Here is a 20,474-nt window from a genome sequence, read left to right on the forward strand (position 1 = left end):
TGTGCATTCATGGAAATACATATATACACACAGACACACCAGCGTGCATCTGCTCCGTGTAACTGAAATGAAGTGACGGCATCCGAAGCCGATCACACCAGTAGGTTACCCATGGTCATCGGCAGAGAAAGGGAGTTATTATGCCATGTTAATTGTCACACGGGAGCCGGGTGTCTGGCTTTGAAATCAGCCCCTACGCGTTTGAGCCTGATCCTCTCCTCTCTGCTATTTACGATGCTCTCCCTTCTTTCCACTCTTCCTTCCTCTCACCACCACCATCATCATCATCATCATCATCATCATCAGCAGCAGCAGCAGCAGCAGCATCTCATATGATGCTCAGTGAAGTCAGATGAAGGATTCAGAGTGCTTTCCTGTGTATGGGGTGAAGTCATTCACTGCCCAGAAAACTTCGAGGACCTGGTTACATTCCTCCACATGAGCTTCTGTTTGCCGATGAAGTGCACAGGCATCACTCTTGTGATGTCTGTTCAAACTGCTCTATCTCTCCTGATGTTTGTAAGGGATTTTGCTCCAAGTCCAATGTATTACAAGTTTCACACTGACATCCTGATTTATAACCAGAATTGTGTTCACTGTGCAGAGATGAGCGGTCTCTTCCTAATGTTCTTTATAATCTTGAAAGGGAAATTTTGCCATCCGTTCCTATATGAATTGGGGTTAAATGCTCTTGTCACTTCTGTCTAAAAGTTACTGTAGAAAATATTTTTGGTTGCTGCTCATTAGGTGCCCCTGACCCTCTTTCTTAAGCATTTGCAATTCTTAATGTAATGTTTGCCAATGAAGTAGCCTAATGCTTCTTCTAATGAAGTGATTTTAGTTGGTCCTGAAGGGAAATCTGCAGAAAGTTCAATCTGATGTCAATGTGCAATGTGGAGAAGTCAAAACCAATTTAATTTGTGCACCAAGAGAAGCAGGGTGTTTTACAACTGTGTGGGCAGTGGATTTAGGTGCCCCAGGTGCGATTCATTTTGAGTGGATCCCCCCCTCCTTTTCAAGGTTGCTGCTTTGGTGACAAGGCTCAGGAACCAGTTTTCTTTATTAAACACTGCTATTTATACTAGATGTGTATCTGCACAGAACAAGTACAGAGCATGTTCTCAAGCTCTAAGGATTGAAATATAAAATATAATTTCTCAGCATTAAATCAAATCAAATCAGATTTATTTGTATAGTGCCAAATCATAACAAAGTTACATCAAGGCACTTTACATATAGAGCAGGTCTAGACCAAACTCTTTATAAATTTATTTAAAGAGACCCAACAGATCCCCCGATGAGCAAGCACTTGGCAAGAGTGGCAAGGAAAAACTTCCTTTAAGAGGCAGAAACCTCGACCTCGGCGGGGCAGGAACATGTTGCATGGAGTTGAGCTGTAGTACAGAATTCATGAAGTATGGGACCAGCAGGTGTTGCAGGAACATGGGATGGAGATGAGTCACCACCTGCAGGATGAGGACAGGGAGAGATAGGAGAGGAACTGGGAGAGACAGAGACTTTGGCAGAACATGGTTAGTAAATGCAGTATAACTGCTTAGAACTGGGTGAAACTGTGTTTTTTTAAGAAGGATGGTTCTTATCAATGCATGCAAGGGGGGAGGAAAGGAGAGCGAGCGAGACAATTGTTAGATGATTGTTGGGCATCCTGACAAATTAGAGCATTGTAGACGTAAAATGTATCTATGCTTTGAGCTTTATGGTAAATCTGGCATTTTTGCAGGGGAGTTTTGCATTGCTGATGTCTCCATCTAACTCGTGGTTTCCGGCAGGAAAAAAACCCTGCTTCAGTCAGGTTGAGTTATGAGTCAAGAGCTCCTCCTTTGTATTCTTGCTGCTGCGGCACAATATGATAAGGCATGCACTGCATCCGTTGCGTTAAGCTCTTTGGCCCATTTAGACAGAAAGTTTTAAACAGCTTCTCATCCTTCAGCATGGAGGTGAATGTTGTCAGAGAGCCGTAATCCTAATCGCATCTCAACCTGTCACTGGCCAAGAGAGTGATACTGTGTGCTGGCAGGAGAGCCCTGATCCCATATAGGCCCAATAATGAACTTGGACCCCTGCATGTTTTTTGATGTCATGGATCTGTGTTTAAACTCCTTATTCTTTTCATCCTCTATGTGCTGTAGTTTGCTAGGTGGTCATTTGAAAAAACAATGTGTCATATTGTTTCCCAGACAAAATAGAACAAACCTTTTGGACCTGAAACTCAGGGCCCCAGCTCAGTAACCTAATAAACTACTGACCTTATAGTTTACTCAGTTATTTCCAATCTTTCCCAATTTCCACACATTTATCTTCTTCCACCTGGTCTGACTCTTGTTTATTTCCTTCCTAGTGCCTATTTGTTTCCCTCTAATGTGATGTATTTCTGGTCCTGATGTGTATGTAGATGCACATCAAAAAGTTGTCGTCTCTTCAGTGAGTTTTATTTTTAAATTGTACCCAGTCTGGCTCAACCTGCTCTTGGATTTTGTGTATTACATGTATGTTGCTTTGTATCACTGTGTTCTGGCTGTCCTCGGTGCAGTTGTGAAGAGGACTTGGTGAAACTAAGAATGATGTCTGTGGTTGGTGGGTTTTTGAAAAGATGTGCTCAACCTCAGACCTGATATCAACCTTAATGAAGGTGTAAATGGCAGCATAGCAGTTAGCACTGTTGCCTCACAGTAAGAAGTTGTGGGTTTGCATAAAGTATGCACACACACCCACAGTTCAAAGACACGCATGTCTAGGTTAGTTGGTACTGTAACTCTAAATTGAGTGTGAGTGGTTGGCCGTCTATGTCTGTTTCTAAGTGTTGACTCTGCCATGCACGTGAGCTGGGATTGGCTATGGCGTCAATGTAAATTCAGAGCTAGTGTTGTAAATCATGATAAGCCTCTGTACCAACTATTAACTTTTTATACATTAAACTACATTTTTTTGGACTTTCAACAACGCCCTATGGTCTTCATCATCATCAGCTGTTGGCTCATTTTCATGGAACTTAAAATTTAGTCAAGTCATAACTAGGGGCTAAACTGAAGATAATTATTTAGTGAGACTATGATCCTAGTATCCGAAAGGCCTCTGATCAGATATCAGCAGCCCCTGAATATGAGTATGGATGGTTGAGTGTGTGTATATGTTGGCCTTTTAACATAGATAATGAATGCATGAGCATTATCTAAATTATATTTGGATTAATTGAACATCTGGAATAAAGTATATGCAAAGGTGTGGTCTTTTCAATATTTATTAATGTGGATGTATTTTACTCATGATGCATATTTGTATATAGCTTCTATTATTTGGACCTCATCCTTAACCTTCACTTAACAAAGCCAAATCTGAGAAATGTACAACAAATGTGCCTGTACTGTACTTTACTTGTTCAAATGGAGATATATTCTATTGTATTCTGCTAGGATCGCAGCAGAGTGGAGGAAATGCTGTATGCAATTAATGTACAGTGTGTTCCGCCTTGGATATATATTTGATTAGCTCAGAGCTTCATGTTCTTATTAATTCACCATTCAACAGTCACTGCCACCACTATGGTCTCATTAACAACAGTCTCAGCTGAGTCATCACATGGGGCTTGCAGTGGGTCTGATGGCCCAGCTCATGTGTTAAAGGATGGGAGTACAGTCATACTCTCCTCTAATCTCAGCATCATGCCAGAACCTCAGAGGTCAGAGAGGCGCTACAACAATGTGGTCCATTGTGTCACGCTTCCAGAGCAGGAGGAACTCTGTTTCTTTCTCTCTCTGTCTCTCTGAGTTGTGACAGACTCGCAGGCTCAAATGAAGTTATTGTTACAAATGAATAAATGTTGAGGCACAAATAAATGCAGGGTATGAAGAGCTTGTGGGGACATAATGCTTAATGCTGACACGTGAGAGCAGAGCTACAAATCATATGATCGCCTCTGACTGCCGGCCATCCCTCCTGCATCTCGCTATCAGTTCTCTTTTTTTGCTACTAATTAGAGAGGCAGAGCTTTCTCAACTGTATTATTCAACATTTGATACAATCCATTCACTTTATTTAAGATAGGGAAGTTTTGGCGCCGAGTGCCTGCCGCTGGAGTCTGGTTGCAATCACACAATGGGAAGAATTGATGTGTGAAAGCAATACATTTGCATGAGAGCCTGTCAAAACTTTGCCAAGGAGATGTCCATCTTAAGGGTGATCTTCAAAGGAATTCAATTAGCAGCAGTTGTTGGAAGTCATGCTGTTCGCATTGCGCAGAATCCCTTTTTAGCCCCCTATTCGGCTTGCTGCAGCTCGTCTCTTGTGTTTGCTTATGTGTATGTTGGCTCCAAATATGCAGTCGGTTACTGGACATCAAGTGTGGTTTATTTTTGTCTGAACATAATCACAGTTGTTCATTTACATCTTGAGCACAGGCAAAGCATGAGAGTACCAGTCCATGCATCTTTCTCTCATATCCTGCTCAACATTTTCTATTTTTAATTCTCTCACTTTTTTCCTTAATCTCTCCAGTTCCATTTAGCTCTCAACTCCAATTTGCCTTTATTTATCAGTTCAATAGTGCATTGGAGCACCTTGGTGTATTTAAAACCTTTCCACTGAATGAATCAAGCAAAAAGCTTTCAATTCTGCCAACCACCACCCAACCTAAGAGGTTATTCTGCTGGAGAAGCAGTGGACTGGCAGTGGTAGAGTCAGTGTCATGCACGTGTCTGAGCAGCAAGCTCAGGTGCAATATCAGGAAACTAATGGAAAGTTTTCACTGTATTTTTGTATTGACCAAATAGGACAATGTTTTTATACTTTGTACAAATTAACAGAGGGAAAGACACAGTAGGAAGACAGAGCCATAGCAGTTGTATCAAATTCAGTGAGTTTGAAACATCTACATGTTTCCATAAACAGATTACAAACTACTTTAAAGGTGTTTACAGTATGGAGGGCATTTAATGCAAAAATGTCTTGCAGCTCATTTCACATTTGAGAGCCACAAAAGAAGAAAGCAATATTCCAAGCCATGACTGCACCAAAAGCATCCCCTTTGGTTCAGGTCTGGTGGTATGGGTGCTGGTAGAACATGACAAAGGTCTACAACGATAAGGAGGCAGTTTTCATATGCCTTTAGGATTGATATAAATAAAGTGATAAAGTGTGATTTTCTCCGCTATTGTAAAGAGGACTATGCTAAGGTTTGGCATAAAGTTGTTAGAAAAGGTGCATCACTATGCCAGTGTGCAAGTTCAGAAAAGAAGTCTGTCAACAGGTAGGCCTGACCAACAAAGCACAGAACTGCTTTAGTTATAATGAAAGGACTGAAACTGTGACAAATAAGACGGAGATCAAATAAATAGAAAATAATAAAAACTCAGGTCTACCAAACCCATTAGATTAAACCTGAAACAACATCTAATAATCAAATAAATTCATTTATCTTTAACATGTAACAAGTTTCTTATAGAACACCCCTTTCCTCTAATAAAACAAATTTCACTCAGAAGCCATTGCCATGAGCATATGGCCCTGTATGTGCCCATTTTTCAGGCAGTTGGATTTTGGTCACTGTAACAGCAGCAAAGCTGTTCTGCCCATCATTGAGATAGTGTTGTGAACATGGTAAGACCAGGTCGGTGAGCTGTTAAGCCAGACCAAGGTGCTTAGCTCTCCTTACTTGTTCAATAGGTTCACCAGTTATCTGTAAATTCAATTTGGGATTTAATGCAAAATTTTAATCAGACTTAAATGTGATACTGATTGTTTCTAATATGTTTAGCATAGGTTTGTTTGTCTCTATCCAGTTATGAATGATTCATCAGTAGTTCACATCTTACAGCCTCCGCATGACTCTGATGAGCATTAATGTTCATAGCTTCACATGTGAGTTATGTGATATGAGAGTTTGTGTAAGTGGAAAAGCTGCATGCTGATGATCAGTTTAAAAGGCAAGTGAACATTACATCATCTTAAGACTCTCTGGCTGCCTGACATGCAAGTAGCAATCTTGTGGATGTTGTTCTCCTTGCTGAAGTGACAAGCAAGACAGGCAATTCGTCTCACTAAGCTTCATTATTTATTAATGATATGCTTACTATGGTGGCATGCAGAAAGACGTGATTGTATTTCTAGGGGAAAACAAATGTACCCTCTGTATGTATGTTAATGGCTGAAAGCATTTTTAATGCTCAATTAATTTGCTGATTTCCAGCTGTGTCTCATGTCATGTGTGAGTTACAAAGGCTAGATTCAGTCTCAACAAAGCCCATTTGTGCTGCATGTGGCTAAATCTGCATGCAGACATCACTATGCTTCATAGTTATCATGAATTTCAAGGTAGGTATTTGCTGATTTTGCTTCATACACAACTTTGCTGTTTTTGTAAAGCTGAGATATTATTTGTATATCAGACAGAATCTGTTATGGTCAGATTCCACTGCAGTACACCGTCCCCTAACTCTGCTTCATGTCTGCCTTTGTATTATACTCCCATCTCACTTTGATAGTAGAGCATCATCTCCGCATTGCTGATGCAACTGCCAGATACTGACAAAGGAAATGATTTCTCATCCAGGTCTGTGGCATCATGTTAGCACGGGGCCTTCCACGGGCCCCCTTCAGAGGGCTGTGACAACAACAAGGTTAAACTCCTGTTGGCAAAGTCACAAGGGTTTATCTTAAGGACACTGTGACAGGTTAAATAACCCACTAAGTCAGGGGTATTGTTCCCTCTGTGGCCATTTTGTGTGTATGTTTTGATCAGGCCTGGAGAAGGCACACAACCACCCAGAAACTGAATCAGTTTGTTTTTGTTTTTTGTTTTTTTTGTTTGTTTGCTTTCATTTATCAGATCCTCCAATAGGTACATATAAACAACACTGATAGAATTTTGTTCTTAAGAATGGCATTAGAAAGTTTGAGTCACAGAAGTTTAAAAGTTAAGCATACTAGTTGGGGCCAGAGTTGCTTTAATTTCCAGTACTGCTGATGGCCTGCTGAAAAACACATAGCAGTCCATCATCACCCAAATTAGCAAGCATAAAAAGATCCATCCTAGACATGCATGTCTTTGGACGGTGGGAGGAAACCCACACAGACACGGGGAGAACATGCAAACTCCTCATAGAAAGGCCCCAGGCCCAGGAACCGAACCCACAACCTTCTTATTGTGGGGAAACAGCGCTAACGGCATAAAAACATCCATCTTCTACCGCTTTTCCATTTCCGGGTCGCGATGGGTGCTAGAGCCAATCCCAGCCAACGTTCCAGGCAAGGGCAGGGTACACCCTGGACAGGTCACCAGTGCATATAAAGATTTTCAATTTAAAAAAATAAATAAATAAATAAAACGTTTTACTGCTTGTATGTTTGTACTGAGACAAACAGTTACAGACACAATGACTCTGTAGAGAGCTATTAGGAGCTGGGCTGATTGATAACACAAATGTGTTTGGTTTGTTTTTCTGAGGTTGTTGTTCCTGTAAAAGAGTCAGACCATTTGCATGAAACATTTGATTGTGTCTTAAAGCTTAAAAACTCTCCTACTGTTCAGTTTTCTTAGTTTGTCCACTGATACCTTGTCAGCACTACTTTGCTTACTTTTATCCTTCTCATATATTGTCTAGAAAATTGGATGTAGACTCAGCATCTGAAAAGTTAAGCCAATGTTAAAGAGAGATTTTATCAAATTAATTACTATCAGTGGGTGCTTACAATGGTTGTAAAAAGAAGTCAGATTGTATTGAAGTCTATTGGAATTTTTTCCTACATATCACTTGATTTATTCACTCAGTAGATGTTTACCTAGTCTGTAGTAGAGTTCATGGTCTATGGTTTATGGTGTTCGTGGGCTTTGAATTGATGAGTGCAAGCAAGTTCCCAAAATCAGACCTGTGGGCCTCAGTCTCTAGTTTGAAGTGTTCTTCAATACAACAACACAAGACACGATATGCATTCAAGACATGGCCACTATGTGATTGATGAACTGTACCACCAAATCTGGATAGTGTATACCAGATTGGATCCAGCACTCACTCACTCACCTAGATGGCAACAGACAAATTGCTAATTTGAGGCTGAACAGCAGCCCACAAACCAATGGGTGAAGTCACAGTGGGTTGACACTTGATCATTCTCCATGTGTATTTATTTATTTAGCTTACAGTGAAGCATATAGTCAGAAAGGTACATTTTCAAATTGTACCATCAAATGCATTGAAAGCAATCATGTTATTGTAGTTGGATGTCTCACTTTGGAATAATAAGCAGTGGTTTCATTAGATGTAGTTAGTGTGGTTAGAGCTTGGAGGTCTAATCTGCTTTGTGAATAATTGTCCAATTTAATCAATTTTTCTTTGCAGTTTTTGACTGACAGTCCTGACCTGTCAACCAAATCACATCTGTCAGGGCTCATGGGAATGGGGATAAAAAGGTTAAATATTTAATTAGTGTTGTAGTCTGTCTTATCTTCACCAGAAACTTCATGAAGGCAGTACAGGCAGCTAATATATTACCACTACTGTAACATTGGTTTAAATCCACGCGAACGCTGTAGCCTGCAGCTGTAAGCTTTGGTAATGCAGCTATCATTGAAACGGCAAAGATGGTGGGGTGCCATTGACTCGCTGTTTGGCAAGTAACCATGGAGGAAAAAGCTGTTGACTTGAATGAGAATCTTTCACCAAGTGTGTATCCATTTCAAAAGACACAGCCTGTTCACAGCTTTTATTCCAAAAAATAAGTTTACTGGAATTCTCTTTGTATCTATTTATAGGGATATGAATGTGACAGGAATCTGGTAAGGCATGTGGAGCGTGGATATATACCCTAAAATTCTATCATTTTTGGTCTTCTCATATATGTTATCAATTAAACAGTCTCCCCTATTTCAGTCTCTCTTTTTTTGTTAGTCGTCTAACTGCGAAAGAAAGGCAACACTTTTGACTAGTGCTGGAACCAGCAATAATTTTCTGGCAGCACGGCAGTATAATGGTTAGCAATGTTGCCCCACAATAAGAATTTATGTGCATGTTCTCCCCGTACTTGCATGGGTTTCCTCTGGCTACTCTGATTTTCTCCCACCATCCAAACACATGCATGTTTAAGTTAATTGATTATCCTAAATTGTCTGTAGGAATGAGTGTGAGTGGTTGTTGGTCTCTGTGTGTTTATGTATATTTGCCCTTTGATGGACTGGCAACCTCACTAGGCTGTACCTCGCCCTTGCCCAATGTGAGCTGGGATTTGCTCCAGCACCCCCTGTGACCCAGAAACGGATAAGCAGTAGAAGATGAAGGAATGTGCCAAAGCTGTACTTCCTAATAGGGACCCAGAGTTGTCTTATTTTGTCCATTGAACCAAAACGTAAAGCCTCTGGATAAAGCATAGATAAAAGTAAAGCAATGGAAGCATTTTACAAATGCTTAAGCAAATGAAACATTATCGCTCAGAGAAATGAAAGTTTGTAGTTACTAGTGATCAGTATAGGTTTTGGCCAGAAAAACTTAGCAGTTGACCCCCTTTTTGGACAGGTGGGCAGATTAAATAAAACCTCTGAATCACCATGGACATGGCAGACTTTTATCAGGCATTTTTTCAAACAAATGCATCAGTGAATCAGTGGTAAAATATTTGTCAAATAATTGATTAGGATATAATAAGAGATTCTGGAAATCAGAACAGACTGTCAGAATATATTGCAGCCTGTCCAGGCCATCAGTCAGGGGTTGGCAGTTGCTCTGATGGATTCATACAGTGTATGGCGTTGGCAGCGAGTATCCTGGAAGGAAATGCAGCATAATAAAAGTCAACAAAACCCTAATTTTCTGCCTAAACTCTGGCTGCATAGTTTGGCTCCTGCCGTCCTGGTACCTTCTGTGTGGTTCCTGCTGTGAGTCAGGCCAGTTAAGGAGCCCACTGATCTATCCCAGTAACCAAGCAGCAAGCATTGACTGAACCCATTGTGCATCTGCAAGTCATGTGACAGCTCAGTATGGTTGAAAGACTCGCCCAACGGCTCTGCTGCCATTATGTTTTATTAGAGGGGCTGCTGATGAAAAGACAGACTCAGCTCTCCTTCCAGGTCTGCTGTCCGTTAGGAGCCTGTCACCATGGCTGCCTGGGCCAACAGGCTGAGTGGAGGAGAGGAAGTGGAGTCCACAGACATGTGGGGATGCCAAATGGCAATTTAGTGCCTGTAAAGACAACTTAAATCACATGTTTGACTCACACACTGAGGCCAGCTGGAGTATTTTAAGGCTAGACTCTAAAATAAACATGAACACTATCCCATGTTCTTTTTTTCCTGCACATTGAAACACCACTCACTTTCCAACCTGGTATGATGTCATTTATAGCGCATGAAAAAAAAGAAGATCAAAACAGGCCCTTTCTCATCCTGTTCTCATCAACTCAGTTTTTGTCTTTGTTATTTCCACTCTTGGGGTTGTCCTCTTTATGATCTGCTCAGAGGAAGTAAGGCCACTTCTGCCTCTTCACCTCCGCCAGGCAGCTGTTACTCAGGGAGAATGATGCTTGTAGCCAGAGTAGTCAGATTTGTTTGAGTGTGTGGACAAGCAGTGTTTCAGTAATGTCATGATACCAGTTGGTAATATACAGTATGTAGGGAAAGTGTAAAGACTTGAGGATAATCATCTGTATTAACAGATTAAAAAAGAAGCACACACAAAATATAGTTCTCAAGTTGTTTCCCATCATGCACCGTTTCCCCTGTATTTTCCATGTGCATATAAAACAGTTCACTTAAATTAGACAAATTGTTCAGTGGTGGATTAATAGTGGCAATAACAGGAAATAACATCTAACAGTCCCCAACAAACAAAAACCACTACTGGCAGCAGTTTTCTATGTAGGTGTCTGCTGTTGAAGAGCAAATAGTTGCATCATGTCATTGAGGCTGCATACATTTGTTGCGTTTGCACCACTCCACGAATACTCAGTGAAACCACTGAGATTAGATTATCAAAACTGATCTTTAAAAGTCCACGCTGCTTTGACTTGGTTCAAATCACTAGACTCTAACATGTCCAAATTTCTCTGGAAAGCTTAAAGACTTTACAAACGAGTAAAGACCATAGTGGTTTGGAATTACCAAACTTTTACAATTACTACTTGGCCAATAGATTACAACACATGCTAAAATGGATTGAGCCAAACTGATTAGACCAAGCGTGGCTCGATATTGAACAAATCCAAATCTCTTATCTGCCCTTTATCAGTCCCACTATCAACCGTCACAGCTGCAAAATAAAAAAAAATACATTTTTCAGTATGGGTTTATAAAGGGATAAAACATTTACAGCATATCCTCTAAGACAAAATCACATATGCTATTAACAAAAACAAATTTTTGGAATATCTTCAGCTCCCATGCCATACCTACCTCCCCCATTTTCAATTGCATCCCAGTCATCCACACCATCCCATCTACACTCCCACACACAACGTGTGTTCTACACCCATGTTGGGATGGGGAGGCAGCTAGGGTGAGGTGTGGGCTGTGGTGGGCCGTGTCTCGCCCAGTCGGGGCATGGGGCCCTTGCAGGGGACCTGGCCGGAGAGCTCTGTGCCCCTGGCCTTAGGCTGGGGCTGTGTGGGGTGCACCCAACTGGCCTGGGGTCCTTTCAATACTTTGTCTCTCTGTGGGCTGCCTCCGAGTGTTTGGTCGCTTCTCCCATGTTATTCTTTGTGTCCTTGCATGGGTTAGACCTGGGGCTGCCTGTGGTCTTGGGGTTGCTGGGTGCCCAGGTGGCTTGGTCCTGACCTGCCTGCTATCCCAGGTCAGGAGTGTGTTGTTCCGGCCCCCCTCATCAGCTAGAGTCAGCTACCCACAGCATCCAACGGCAAACCGTAGATACATATACATATATACACTTGCATATATACAAGGTGCACAACCTGCCCCCCCCTCCGTCTTCCCCATGTTAATAGCGTTGCTGTTGTTGTTGTTTTTTACCCCCCCCCTCCTGTCTTTCCTATCCTGTTACTGTTCTCTCTGTCTATCCACTCTCGAGCCTCAGCCCGGTAGCTTTATCAAACCAGTACCATTGCTAATAAAGTTAAATGCAGTTGGTGACAGGAGGAGTATGTCAGACTCCTTCAGTAACAGTGTTTCAGCACAACAAGACACCAGGAGCATTCATAAGGCCTGCCTCAGCTGATTAACAGGACAGGTCAAAATAAATAAATAAAGTCTGAGCTGCAGCTAATGAGTTGGACCATATTTTCCAGCAGAGGCAGTGCGCTTTTGCAAAGAGAAGGCAGTTAGGAGACGCACTATGCAGTTAACCTTGACCCTGTTTCATACAATGGCCGCACTGTGTTCTGCTGTCAGTCAAAGAGCTGGCAGCTTCTGTACAGTTTATCAACGCCTGGTGGAGATTAAAGTACCATGTTGAGCATCAGAAAACACTTTTTTGGTTTTGCTTTGGACTTTTGTTCCCTACTCACGGTCCTAAAAGTTTTCTGATGTAGGAATTGTTGAAGGTAGACCCAAAAAAAAAAAACAACTGAAAAATCACAGAAGGAGAAGACATAAAAAACATGAGAACTTATATCGCCACTGTTTAAAAAGATTTACAAAGCTCTTAATATATATGCCAATGTCACTGAAGACTCTCCGAACTGTTTCAGATGAAGTCAGAGTGCCAGAGCAGCCTGGACAACATACCTCCAAAATGTCTTATTGTGACTTGCTGTCACCACTGCACTACAGTTCAGTGGTGACACTGTACAGTGCAGTACAGTGTTAGGAATAATTTAAACTTGTGAATGCTCTTTATATTTCCTGTAACCTGATCCAGCATTATGTTGTAAATGTTGCTTCAATTTTTTCTTACATATAGTATGTAATCACGATGGACAGGGATCACTCACTCACTTTTCTTCTGCCGCTTACCCATTTCCAGGTCACAGGGGGTGCTGGAGCCAATTCCAGCTCACATTGGGTGAGGGTTAGGGATAGTGTAGGGTTAGTGTAGTGTAGTCCATCACAGGACCAACATATAAACAGCCCTTCACACTCAAACCTATGGGCAATTTAGAGTCACCAATCCACCTAAACATGCATTTCTTTTTGATGGTGGGAAGAAACTGGAGTACCTGGAGGAAACCTACGCAAGCATGGGGAGAACATGCAAACTCTGCACAGAAAGGGCCCAGGCCCAGAACAGAACCCGCAACCTTCTTGTTGTGGGGCAACAGCGTTAACCACTATGCCGCCGCTGCTGTCCGCTGGATAAGGATGTATAAATGAAATTAAAATTGTAAGTAGCAAGAAAAACATGGGCAGGACTGTGTATGGGAAGAATTTCAATTAAACAATGATTCATGTACCGTAATTTCTGGACTATAGAGTGCACCTGAATATAAGCCGCACCTGCTAAATTTAAAGAGAAACTGTTTTGTACATATATAGGCCACACTTATTTATAAGCCGCAGGTGTCAGATATATGGGAGGAAATGGCATATGGCAAGAATTATGTTACACAAAGATTTCGCCTTTTCGCCAGATCGATCGACTTTAACATGAAAGCTGCATCATATGCATTGCTTCATGTGTTTTCCACGATTAGGGTGTTTGCATGAAGTGCAAAATAAATGACTGATCTGAAGAATTTAGTGTAGGTGCGTTTAATTTAATTCAAACAATTTAATTGGTCCACTGTGACCTGTTGGGTAATTTCATTGGGCTGATGTGACACTAAATGTATTGGCGGCATGAAGCTCGTTACCCGTAAAAATCCATAAATTAGCCGTATTGTTGTTCAAGCCGCAGGGTGTGAAAAAAGTAGCGGTTTATAATCTGGAAGATATATGGTAATGTACATTATAATATCTCTAAGATTATGTAGACTACTTCAAATTCAGACCCTTCACTGTATTAATCATTAACCATGGCAGGTGTCTCATGTAGTGGTGTAGTGTTCATTATCATTGTCTAACAATTTGGAAGAAGAAAGAAAAATGGTCCAAATGGATAGATTTCCTTTTTTTTTTCCTCCGATGTAATGTACATAATGTCTAATAAATATTACTGTAAACTACTGAAATAAAGACTCACAGGCATCATCCCAAAGCTGAAAGATTGGCAAGACCTATTTAATGAAGGGATAAGGTGAAAAATGGCAGTTGGCACATACAGTTGATACTCATGTTTTATTGAATGGGACAATTAATAATTGAGCATCTGTCCCTGCAGGGCCTCTGTTTTGGTGACGCACAAAGCAATGTGGAAGAAATAAAGATCCTGATACACTGAAAACCAGAGGTATGAAACTCTGAACTCCACTGGACTCGCACACAGATGTAACCACGCACACAAACACACTTGTAGATGAATTTAGGTGTGTTTCCACACATCTACATTTGAGAAAAAACCACTGACAGCAGATAGGTGGAAGGTAACACATGCTCATCCTGGAGGATTTTCATATGTTCAAATGCATGTGGGTGAAAAGCAGAGCAGCACAGAGAACATACAAATTCATTGAAGCTAAGAGACATACATTACCCACCAGCTGGCCATCACTCTCTGAGGCTGTTGCCTGAGCTGCTGTCTTTAGTACATGCACATACCTGTGGTACATCAACATGGACTGACTTCTCTATACTGTGCTGCTATGTACAGAACCCTCATAAAAGGAAATCGCCACCTAGTGTGTTTTTGGAGGGGTTTGGGGGGGCGGATTCACTGGATCTGTACATGTATATTGCTACAAGTTGACCCATAATATAGCGTTTTGTTTGTTTTTTTTTACTTAATTTTTTCAAATTATATCCTTTTTTATAAGACACAAGAACAGAACAGCAGACTTCAACATAAAGAAACAGAGCATTCAGGTGGCATGCATAGAAGTATATAAGGTACACAGTTCACATATTTAAAGTTTTTGTTTACAATTTTACATAAAAAGAAAAGAAGAAGAAAAAAAGTAATAATAAAGTTACATCTTTCTTGGCATCAAAATTTTTACCCATTTCTCCCAATATTTTTTACATTTCTCTGTAGCAAGCCAGATAGAAAACGTCAGTCTTTCCATTTCGTAAATGTCAATTATGATTTGTGTCCAGCCTGATTTGATAGAAACGTCTTCATAACATTTCCCATAACATTTCTGTGTTATGGCTTTCTTTGCCACAGCCAAAAATATTGACAAAAGGTATTTGTCTTATTTTTTTTTTTTTTTTTTTTTTTTTTTTTAGATTTTCAGGTAAATTGCCAAGGTAAAGTTTTGTCTTGTGGAAGACCCATAATACAGCTTGTTTTCCTTTCTGTGTACTCCATATGTGACCTCATGCAGGTGTCTGTTTCTGCGGCTTCCATCTTTAAGCTGCAATGCTGCAGTAAAATGGGTCCTTACTTTGCTGGAGGACTTAATGTGATGACAATGCAACGCACATCTCAGCTGGTGCTCAGTTGCTACAATACCCTAATGTATCATCCGGATAAGCTTGGTTGAGAGCTAGATTGTTATTCAAACTGACTAACATAACTTTCTTTTGACATCTTTTACTTTTGTTTCTACATACACACACCATTTAGAAACTTTAGGTTCTTTAGGATAACATAGTTCAAGATTTGAATGAGTGAGGAAGTGAACATGTTAATTCTCAAAGTAGGAATTCAGCATGGTTTAGCTAACAGATTAATGAAAGCTCAGTCAAGCATTCCAGGTAATCCCCTCAGTTAAAATGGACCCGTGAGATAAGTGCAGAATCCTTAAATATCCCACAGGTATTTTGAGTTTTTTGAACTATAGCCTCTTTTCCAATGGTCAAAAGCCTGCTAAGACCAACTAACATCAGGCTACAGCATCAGACCCGGCACACATGACTCTGAAATACACATAGGTATTTATTGGCTCCAGCTCTGATTGACATTGACACATACACTGATCACCTGCATTAATTCACTAAAAGCTACACCTTCCTCTGTTCTTAGATTTAAACCTCATGGTTCCTGTCATGGGAACAGGGAAAAGACTTCATGTAGGTTTTTTCATTTCTTTTATTACTCATGGTGACAGCTGAAAATCAGACCTCCTCCTCTAGATTTGCAGTAATAAGTTTCATTTGTCATGTTCAATACTTTTTCCCGTTTTTGTCCACTTTATTACATATATCTTTATCTATGGACTGAATTGATGTTTGAAGTTATTTATATGCATGAAGTTCTGAGTAAATACCAAAGTCTGGTGAAAATTGCAGTGTAAATGCCGTCACTGGAAATATATTTACCAAAAAGCATGTTGGTGTGTTTAATACTTATTACGCCCACTGTATCTGTGGTTTTGTGGGTATTTTCTGGAGAGACAATGCAGGACTTGGTTGGTACAACCTGTTTGGAAGCCAATAAGATGTCTTGCCAGGTTAGAGGCAGCTTCCTCCTCTTGAATCGCTAACAAACTCTACCCATCCAGGCGATGAAGAGAGGCAGGCAGGCTCAGCCATCACTGCACCTGCAATACCTTCTTTTTTCATGTTCACTTCAGTTTGCTCTGCGCTGCCTGTGCATGTGTATCTGCTCAGCAGTGGAGCTCACAGGGCAGATTGGGTGACAAGCAGTGTTATTGTGAGTCTGCATTTTTAAGAAGAGGCTCTCAGCATATGAAGTGGCTGTGACATGGGAGACAGAAGGCGATGGGCGTCAGAAGATGCCCTGCAAAGCTGCAGTGGTAGCACATCAAGAATGTTAGATCAGTGAGCGGATGTGAGCGTGTGTAAGAGTGTGAGCATGTGCTTCTATGCTCTCTCGGTGGTTAGTGTTGTAGGCTGGTGTGGAAAAGAAAATGACTCACTGATTCCAATTATGCTTTCATCCTTCTCTCTGCAAGCTTCTCCACTATGCCTGAAGAGGAGCTAAAAAGCACAGAGATAATTATCCTCTTGTTATCCAGACATTGATATTCATTGCTGGAATCATCTACAGCCATGAGACAAACACATACATGTTTGCTTTTTGCTGCCCTGAGTGTTGGCCCTCTCTTTGCTTGTTACCTCCATGATAATAACTATGGCAGCAGTCAGTCGAAATGGTGCTTTTAATTAAAACAAGTTAGCATAGTTTGAAACATCTGGTGGTGTTTTTACTCTAGCTTCTCAGCCTAATTAAGGGATCTGTTCAGGATTAGGGCTGTAAACTAACGTATCCACCACAGCTCTCACAGGATGTTCTTTACGTTACGTTATGTTACGATGTCACATCACCAGCAATTTCTGAGCAGAGCTTCCTCTCATCCTCAACATCACTCCTGTCAGGGGTTGCATTAGAGGAAGCTGAAACATTAGTGAATTAGCTGCAGCAGCCGCAATAGCAGCACTGTTCGACCCAACTGAGAGATGTCATCAATGTGCTGCTGTGGTGCAAAGCATCCTGGGATTTCACCCTCCCTGTCGCTTCCCTCTTGCAGGGACTACTTTGGTATTCAGGGGCTGCTCATGTAAACATGCTTAAGGTTGAAAAACTCACCTTCAGTTGATTTATTGATGTTGCAGAATACTTTGAATGCTTTATTATACAATGAATTACTTATCACATTTTAGTAAGGAAAAGAGCTCTTTGTTAAACATAGGGAGCAAAGATTGTCAGAGACGGGATCCTAGTACTAACATTTAAATTACATTTTTCCCAGCATTTAGATGTGAACATGTGCAATAAACACATAGCATAGATGCGAAGAAATCGGAAAAGAAACATTTTCATTGATCTCTCCATCATGTTTGAACCCAATGAAACTGTTCTGAGATGTCACTGCTAACTTTAAAAACACTTCACTCAAGCCTTCAAATTGTTGCAGTATGTTGTAATTTCACTGTCAGCCAATTGTCTTTTGTTTTTTTTGGGGGGGAGGGGACCATAAGAAAGATGAAGGTGGGGCTGAGGTAAACTGAGGGCTGGATCTGACCTGCTCTGTGTTCCTGATTGTGATTGTGTGGGACAGTCTGTCAATCACATGCTTTATGATCTGTTTTCCGTCTGGATTTACGTTGCAACTGCAGCCATACACATTCACAGCTGTCAAAAGAGGGACAATGATGGAGGTCAAAGAGAAGTCAACTTGTTACAGGAAGCTACAAAAGTTACAACTATGATGCCAAAGAAGTAGAAAACAGGCCTCCATGATGTGCATAAAAAATGCAGGTTTTGCAATATGTGCTTGCAATTTAGAATGATGTGGTTGTTTTGCTTTGTTTTTTCATACTATTTTTACAGATAAACGTTTAAAATGAGGATTGACAATGAGTTTTGTTCCTTTTACATCTGGATAGATGTGTATGTCACAATGTCTATATATATATATATATATATATATATATGATTGTGCATTTTGGATGTGGTAAACAGCCATATTACAATTACAATTTAATTTGGGTTAATTGTGTTGGAGCCATTTTGTGTGCCATGTTGAAGCCAATAAAATGTACTGTATTGATGGAATAAGATAACTATAATATTTGTCTGTCAGATGGAGCCTGGACATGTCAGCTTGTACAGTGGTATATAACAGGACTGAGCAGCCCTAAGCTATAAGCATGATTCAGTATTTCTATGTTAACATCATCACAATGTTTACGACAATGTTATCACTGTATTTCCTTTTATCCTTCAGGCTTAAATTGCAGGAGGTCTCAGAGTAGGTGTGGTTGGCTGAAAGTAAGGGTTGATTTTACCGAGAATTCTTCATCATTGGCGGATTTTTTTATGATTTGACGGACAAATGTGAAGGCCATCTGTCATTTTGACAGATTGCAATTACTTCAGAACAATATCAAAACAGCCATGAGAAGCTGTCTGTCCAATGCAAAGGTACAAAATTGCATGGCAATCGCCTCTGCAGCAACCTCATTTGACACATTACACGCTAGCTGGCACCCTGTTTCACTCCATGTGCAATAGGAGGAAGGCGTGAATGAGACTGAGTTCAGGCCACTGAATTAATTCAGCTGATTTCTTGCAAAGTTTGTTCATATTTTAATTGCAAGTATTTAATTTTGTAATACCGTGTTGTTCATTTACGCTTATGGCCACAGTTGGTGTTTTTAGTGGCCACCAATGTCACTGCGGGGAAATGGTGGTGTTGACATGATGAATGTTTTCTCTCATACCTTTGTAAGTGTATCATTTAGCTTGTTCTAATTGAATTTGCATTAAAAACGAATAAATGAAAAATTAATGCTATTGACTATATCTTTATTATAATTAATAAACAAAAATTGTCCGTCAAAATGACAATGACAATGAAAAAAGTGTAGCGTAACCTCTGGCTGAAAGATTGTCTTACACTGATATTATAGAGAACAGGAACCAGGAACTGATCTTCTGCAGGGACATGTGCAGAAAACCTCTTTCTTTTTAAGAACTGAAGAATTGAGTTGTCAGAAGTGTGACTGTAGGGACGTTTGGGTCATGCAATAGTGGAGGTGAAGGGAGGTCTTATTTCACCACAGTTTCAGTGCATGAAACAGAGCTGAAACAGTTCATCAATGAGAGGGATTTCACATTATGCACCAAAACCAGGACCAATCAGTGTGACAAGCATCAACATTGTGTACTGTAAATAGTGGACAATGAAGCTGTAATTGATTGCCCACTGTAGCATTACTGTGTGAATGTGATAAAAAAAAAAAAAACAATATGAGGGGAGTAAAAGGTATATGAATGTCTGCATGTGTGCATGTTTGTTCGTGTGTGTGTGTGTGTGTGAGAGAGAGAAAGAGTAAGTGTGGCTTTTATTGAAAAGCCTGGAGTAATGAATAAGATAAAGGAAATGCTAAGTAAGTTCAGCCTATTTACTGCAGAAGAGCCCATTGAGAAAGACAATCGGAGAAAACACTCTAAGTACCAGAAACTGGAGAAGTGCAGGGACTGCTGGAGGTTGGAGGACATCCTATGAGCCAATAGAAGTCATCTGTAGAGGCTTTGCAAGATGCTCACTCTGCAAAGTTCTCACGTGGAGCGTTACAGGTGTGGCCAAGATGAAAGCTATTCAATCTGCAAGCAAAGCTGCAGAGAAAGACATAAAGTGGCTTTGGATTAAGAAGGCTGATCCATTGGTTGTTGCTGGGACGCAAGACGAGCCTGATCAATCAATGTACTTGGCCTTAAGCACCTCAGAAACCCTATCTAATCATCTAATCAGTCTGGATGGTATTACTTTGGCTTCCAGCTCCACTGTAAGAAACCTTGGAGTAACTTTTAACCAGAACATGTCCTTTGTCCCTCACATAAAACAAGGCAGTAGGGCAGCTTTCTTCCACCTGAGAAACGAAATCAGAAACATCCTCTCTCAGGATGATGCAGAAAAACTAGTCCATACATTTGTAACTTCTAGGCTGGACTACTGTAACTCATTACTATCTGTATGTCCAAACAAATCTCTGAAAGGCCTTCAGTTGATTCAGAATACTGCTGCATTAATATTAACAGGAACTAGGAAAATAAATCATCTCTCTCCTGTTTTAA

At 40.6% G+C, this 20,474-nt stretch overlaps 1 protein-coding gene across 3 annotated transcripts in view; it reads left to right on the top strand.

Moving 5' to 3' along the window:
* Nucleotides 1-20,474, top strand: part of fynb (FYN proto-oncogene, Src family tyrosine kinase b) — a 71,544-nt gene that overhangs the window by 383 nt on the left and 50,687 nt on the right. For 2 of the 3 annotated variants that reach the window (XM_029496769.1, XM_029496771.1), the window contains exon 2: nucleotides 14,211-14,279. The exons of the other annotated variant lie outside the window; for it this stretch is intronic. The gene's annotated coding sequence lies outside the window, so the exon portion shown is untranslated. The remainder of the gene's footprint in view (nucleotides 1-14,210; nucleotides 14,280-20,474) is intronic. 3 annotated transcript variants of the gene reach the window in all.

The sequence above is a fragment of the Echeneis naucrates genome, chromosome 24 (assembly GCF_900963305.1).
Source record: "Echeneis naucrates chromosome 24, fEcheNa1.1, whole genome shotgun sequence".
In the NCBI taxonomy this organism is placed as follows: domain Eukaryota; kingdom Metazoa; phylum Chordata; class Actinopteri; order Carangiformes; family Echeneidae; genus Echeneis; species Echeneis naucrates.